At 38.5% G+C, this 6,009-nt stretch overlaps 1 long non-coding RNA gene across 1 annotated transcript; it reads left to right on the top strand.

Moving 5' to 3' along the window:
- Positions 1–244: 244 nt before the first annotated feature.
- LOC141038123 (uncharacterized) lies at positions 245–4,030 on the top strand. Its single transcript, XR_012199350.1, has 2 exons — positions 245–2,613; positions 3,278–4,030. It is a non-coding gene; the product is annotated as an uncharacterized lncRNA (long non-coding RNA).
- The last annotated feature ends 1,979 nt before the right edge of the window (positions 4,031–6,009 follow it).

The raw sequence follows: 6,009 nt of genomic DNA, 5'->3' as shown, positions 1-6,009 counted from the left end.
TTGCAGTTGCTACAACTATATGACACATCTACTCATTTATGATAGAGGTATTTATTCATATAGTGACTGTTTCTTAGTTAGGATCTCGACAATACGAAGCAATAGGTTGGTTATTAGTTAATTTTCTATAATTACTAAGTTTTTTTCTTAAAAAAAAGAAAAAAATAACGAGTCACACACTAAGCATAGCAATTATATTAAATGATTTATCAATTTTCATTAAATCTTATAGAAAGAGGTATAATTTCTTCTTTTGCAGGGATTTCAGGAAAAAAGTCTCTTGTCATTTTTTATTCTATCAATGGACAGAATCCGAAGACAAGATTACTTATTCTTCGTCTACGAATATCCAAATTTTTACACCTAATACTCCATAGATAGTCCGAATTGGATAGCAGCAATAATCAATTTTAGCGCGAATTGTTTGGAGGGGAAGTCTACCCTTTTTAATAGATTCGGCGCGTGCAATTTCTTTTCCTCCGAGACGACCCGCAATTTTTACTTTTACTCCCCTTATATCTGCTTTTTTAGTTAATTCAATGGCTTTTTTCATTGCCTTTCGGAATGAAACTCTATTTTTTAATTGGAAAGCTATATATTCTGCAAGAATGTTAGGCTGTCTATAAGGTTCTTTCACTTTTTCGATAGAAATATTAAATCTCTGGTTTACAGAGTTAATTTCCTTTTGTAGATCTTTCTCTAATTCTTCGATTGCTCCTTTTTTCTTTAATAAATTTGGGAATCCAATATGGATTATGACGTGGATCGTATCGATTTCTTTTTGGATTTCTATATGTGTAATTACTTCGGAACTTGAACCTGAGTCCATTTTTCTATTATGTGTAATTACTTCGGAACTTGAGTCTGATTCTATTTTTCTATTCGAGCCCTTTTTCCTATTCTTTTGTATATAGTTCTTGATACAATCCCTTATTTTTTTATCTTCCTGTAGACCTTCAGAATAATTTTTTGGTTGTGCGAACCAAAAGGAATGGTGTTTTTGGGTTGTACCAAGTCTGAAACCGAGTGGATTTATTTTTTGTCCCATATTTTTCTATTCTATATTTTTTTTTACTGGGAATCGAAATCTTAGATGGATCTAAAGGTTATTTAGATTTCTTTACTATATTTAGTACAATTGTTATATGACACATGCTTTTTTTTATGGGGAAACTACGTCCTCGAGCTCGAGGTCTGAATTTCTTCATAATAGTACTCCTACTGACTTCGGCTTTAGTAATAAATAAATTCGCTTTGTCGAAATCCCTATAATGAGTAGCATTTGCGGCTGCCGAATAAACCAACTTTAAGATGGGATAAGATGCTCGATAGGGCATGAGGTTCAGTATCATAACAGTTTCCTCGTAGTAACGCCAGCGAATCTCGTCAAGAACTCTTTGTGCTTTGAAAACAGACATAGGGATACGTTTTTGTGCTTTGAAAACTCTCTCGAACTTAAGTAGACGATCGGTTGGAACTTTCCTTGCGAGTTTCCTTAGCCCACTTTTCTTCTTCTTTATCCTAGGGATATACTTTACTAGTTTGAAACTTGTCATAAATAAGGTTATTCCCCGCCTACCTTTACTTTATTTTGAATCTTTTTTTTCTTCTTAATCTTTCTATTCAGAATTCAGTTAACGACGAGATTTAGTATCCTTTCTTGCATTTTCATAACTCGTGAAATGCCGAGTAGGCACGAATTCCCCCAATTTGCGACCTACCATAGGATTTGTTATGTAAATAGGTATATGTTCCTTTCCATTATGAATCGCGATTGTATGGCCAACCATTGTGGGTAGAATGCTAGATGCCCGGGACCACGTTACTATTGTTTCTTTCTCCTCCTTCATATTGACCTTTTCTATCTTTGCCAATAAATGATGAGCTACAAAAGGATTCGTTTTTTTTCGTGTCACAGCTGATTACTCCTTTTTTCCTTTTTAAAGAGTGGCATTCTATGTCCAATATCTCGATCGAAGTACGGAGGTCAGAATAAATAGAATAATGATCAATGGAAAAAAGCAAAAAATCCTTTAGCTGGATAAGGGGCGGATGTAGCCAAGTGGATCAAGGCAGTGGATTGTGAATCCACCATGCGCGGGTTCAATTCCCGTCGTTCGCCCATCGCATTATTGCAAATTCCAAAAATGCAATTTTCCATATTCCTAGTTACGTATTTACTTACGGCGACGAAGAATAAAACTATCGCTATATTTTTTCCTTTTCCTAGTTCTTCTTCCAAGCGCAGGATAACCCCAAGGGGTTGTGGGTTTTTTTCTACCAATGGGAGCTTTCCCTTCACCGCCCCCATGGGGGTGGTCCACAGGGTTCATAACTACCCCTCTTACTACGGGGCGTTTACCTAGCCAACACTTAGATCCGGCTCTACCCAAACTTTTTTGGTTCACCCCAACATTACCCACTTGTCCGACTGTTGCTAAGCAGTTTTGGGATACTAAACGGACCTCCCCAGATGGTAATCTTAAAGTGGCCGATTTACCCTCTTTTGCAATGAGTTTCGCTACAGCACCTGCTGCTCTAGCTAATTGCCCACCCCTTCCACGTGTGATTTCTATGTTATGCATGGCCGTGCCTAAGGGCATATCGGTTGAAGTAGATTCTTCTTTTCTCTCAAAAAACCCCTTCCCAAACTGTACAAGCTTCTTCCAAAGCATACGGCTTTCTAGATGTATATGACGATCTCTAGACAGATGGATCTTATATGAATCATATGATGAAGTACCACATGAGTGGATATATAGGAAAGGAATCCAAATCTGCCGAATCGCTCATGTTATGATCTTCTACATCCTAGGTCTCTGCGTTCCGTCATCTGGCTTATGTTCTTCATGTAGCATTCAGATCGAATGACTCTATGAAATTACGTCGATACTTCCACATATTATGGGTAACGTAGGAGACATCCCTATTTTCCCCCGGGGGTCTTAATTACCACTGCTTAGCTTTCAATTTGCCTCTGACCATCAAATTAAATGTGAATAACCCGTCCTCCTCTCTTTGAAACAAGGGGCGCTTCCGGTTCTGTGCGTGCTTCAAACAATTTTGTCTTCTCCATATTACCATATCTCTAGAGCCAATAATTTTCTATGAGGAACTACTGAACTCAATCACTTGCTGCCGTTACTCAACAGTTTTCTGTTGAGGTCTATCCCGTAGAGGTAGTCAAATTGGATCAGTGATCGATTTCTAGGTTTCGTCGTAAACCTAATTGGTTACTTCCAATTACGTAAATCAATAGTTCAAACCGCACTCAAAGGTAGGGCATTTCCCATTGATATAGGAACTTTTGTACCAGAAACAATAGTATCTCCAATTATAGCCCCTCTGGGATGTAAAATATATCTCTTCTCACCATCCCCATAGTGTATGAGACAAATGTATGCATTTCGATTAGGGTCGTATTCTATGGTTACGATTCTACCAGATATGTCTTTTTGATTCCGTCGAAAATCTATTTTACGGTATAGGCGCTTATGACCTCCCCCTCTATGCCTTGCGGTAATGATTCCTCTGGAATTACGACCTTTACCACAACGGTGCCGTCCATGGATCAAATTATTTCGTGGATTGGATTTCACTTGCCTGTCTACGGTTCCCTTGCGTGTGCTCGGGATAGGTGTTTTGTATAAATGTTTCGCCGTATTATTAAGTATTCTCCTTTAGTTTTTTTCTCTATCTAGAAGTGGAATAGAATAACCCGGTTGAAGGGTAATGATCATACGTCTGTAATGCATTGTATGGCCCAGAATAGGTCCTATTCTTCTACCTTTTCCAGGTAGTCGATGGCTATTCACAGCTACCACCTTAACACCAAAGAAGAGTTCGACCCAATGCTTTATTTCTGTCTTAGTGAATCCCGATTCGACATTAAAAGTATATTGATTCTTTCCCAATAAACGAAGACTTTTTTCTGTAAATACTGCGTATTTGATTCCATCCATAAATCGACTTTCCCTCCTATGCTCTGAGTTCCAGTATCGATAAGAATTCGAGTTCTTATTGTTCTTATGTTATGGTATGAATATACCATACCAATTCGTTATGTATGGATGATGGATGAGATTCCATGGATAGAGAGCCAGTTCCAATAGACTTATGGAATGTTCCCGTTCGTGTGCATCCAGCAGGAATTGAACCCGCAAATTTACCAATTATGAGTTGGGCGCTTTAACCATTCAGCCATGGATGCTTAACAGGGATCATCGTACATCGTAAATAACCAATTTTCATATAGAAAGACATATCATAGAAAAATGAAATCGAAAATATTCCGAGATGGCAAATATTCGGAGATGACTATGAAAACACCTCTCTGGATCCTCGAATTGAAAGAGAGATTGAGAGGGATCAAGAATCCTAATTCTCGCTATTTGGAATGGATCCAATTCTATTGAGTCTGACTCATAGTGATCATTTCTCTTTAGCAAAGAATGACCTTGGTTATCAAAGGATTGAACAACCGGGATCCATTTACTTATGATACCTAGTTGGCATTGATAACAAGGATCTAATGAATTATGAGTTTAATAGATCCTCTTTAGCAGAAAGACGTATATTCCTTGCTCATTATCAGACAATCACTTATTCCCAAACCTCGTGTGGGACTAATCGTTTTCATTTACCATCTCATGGAAAACCCTTTTCGTTCCGCTTAGCCCTATCGGGTATTTTAGTGATAGGTTCTGTAGGAACTGGACGATCCTATTTGGTCAAATACCTAACGAAAAATTACGATTTTCCTTTCATTAAGGTACGAGGGCTTCTTATTCCACAAGAACGAAAGCACCTTTTCATTCTTTCATATACTAGGGGTTTTTACTTGGAAAAGACAATGTTCCATACTAAAGGATTCGGGTCCATAACCACGAGTTCCAGTGCACTAGATCTTGTAGCACTTAGCAACGAAGCCCTATCCATTAGTATTCCACATAAGAAATCCATTCTAGAAAAAAATACAATTAGATTAGCTCTTCATAGACAAACTTGGGGTTTGCGAGCCAAGGTAAGATCGGCTCGGGATCATGGGACCCTTTTCTATCAGATAGGAGGGGCTCTTGTACAAAATAGACTTACTAAGTAATAACCCCATAGAATCTATCTATATAAAGATAAAGAGGCAATCGTGTCAGGAAGCGGGTTTTTCTTTGGCCAAAAGGTACTTCGAACTTGGAACGAGCATGAAGAGATTAACGAGACTTCTTTCTCTTTTGAGTTTTTCTGGCGGACCTGCCGCGCAAGATCTTTGGTCTTCCCCTGGAACCGATGAAAAAAAGTGGATCGCTTCTTATGTACTCGCTCAGAATGATTCTTCTCTATCTATAGTTCATGGCCTATTAGAAGTAGAAGGTGCTCTGGTGCAATCCTTACCGACAGAAAAAGATTGCAGTCAGGTTGATAATAGTCGAGTGACATTACTTCGTCGGTCCGAACTAAGGAATCTGTTAGAAATGTTTTGAAATGGATATTGTTCTCTCTTTGATCAGGGATTGCTATATGAAAAGAAGTGGAGTTTGAAAAAGGGAACGGAATGCTCAAACCGGAACTGCTAGAGGAACGAATTTTCAATAGCATAACTTGGGCTCCTAGAATATGGCGCCCTTGGGACAATCTATTTGATTGCAGGGTTTTGTTCCGAAGCAAAGATATCCGCGGAGGCCGGTTCGTTCGTCCTATTCTGATATTCAGGACCAAGAGGTACTGGATTCTCTTTCGGATAGGCCCTGAAAGGAGAAGAAAGGCTGAAATGCCAACGGACCTCTGTCTATTCTCTAATTCACCCGATCCGATAGTACCCGTTTTTGGAACGTCCAGTGCCAAAGTCACTGAATGGGTAAGTCACCAATCCAATCCCTTTGACAAATCGGATGTCATATTAGATATCATATTCTATATATATAGAAATATCATAGATAGAATAGACATATAGAATTTTTGGTCGGCAAATTCGAAGGAATCATTGAGTGAAAAAGGAGCAAAGAATGACAAAAG

The sequence above is a fragment of the Aegilops tauschii genome, unplaced genomic scaffold (assembly GCF_002575655.3).
Source record: "Aegilops tauschii subsp. strangulata cultivar AL8/78 unplaced genomic scaffold, Aet v6.0 ptg001190l_obj, whole genome shotgun sequence".
Classification (NCBI taxonomy): Eukaryota; Viridiplantae; Streptophyta; class Magnoliopsida; order Poales; family Poaceae; genus Aegilops; species Aegilops tauschii.
The sequence above is the reverse complement of the archived record's forward strand: the minus strand, read 5'-3'. Positions and strand labels throughout refer to the sequence as shown.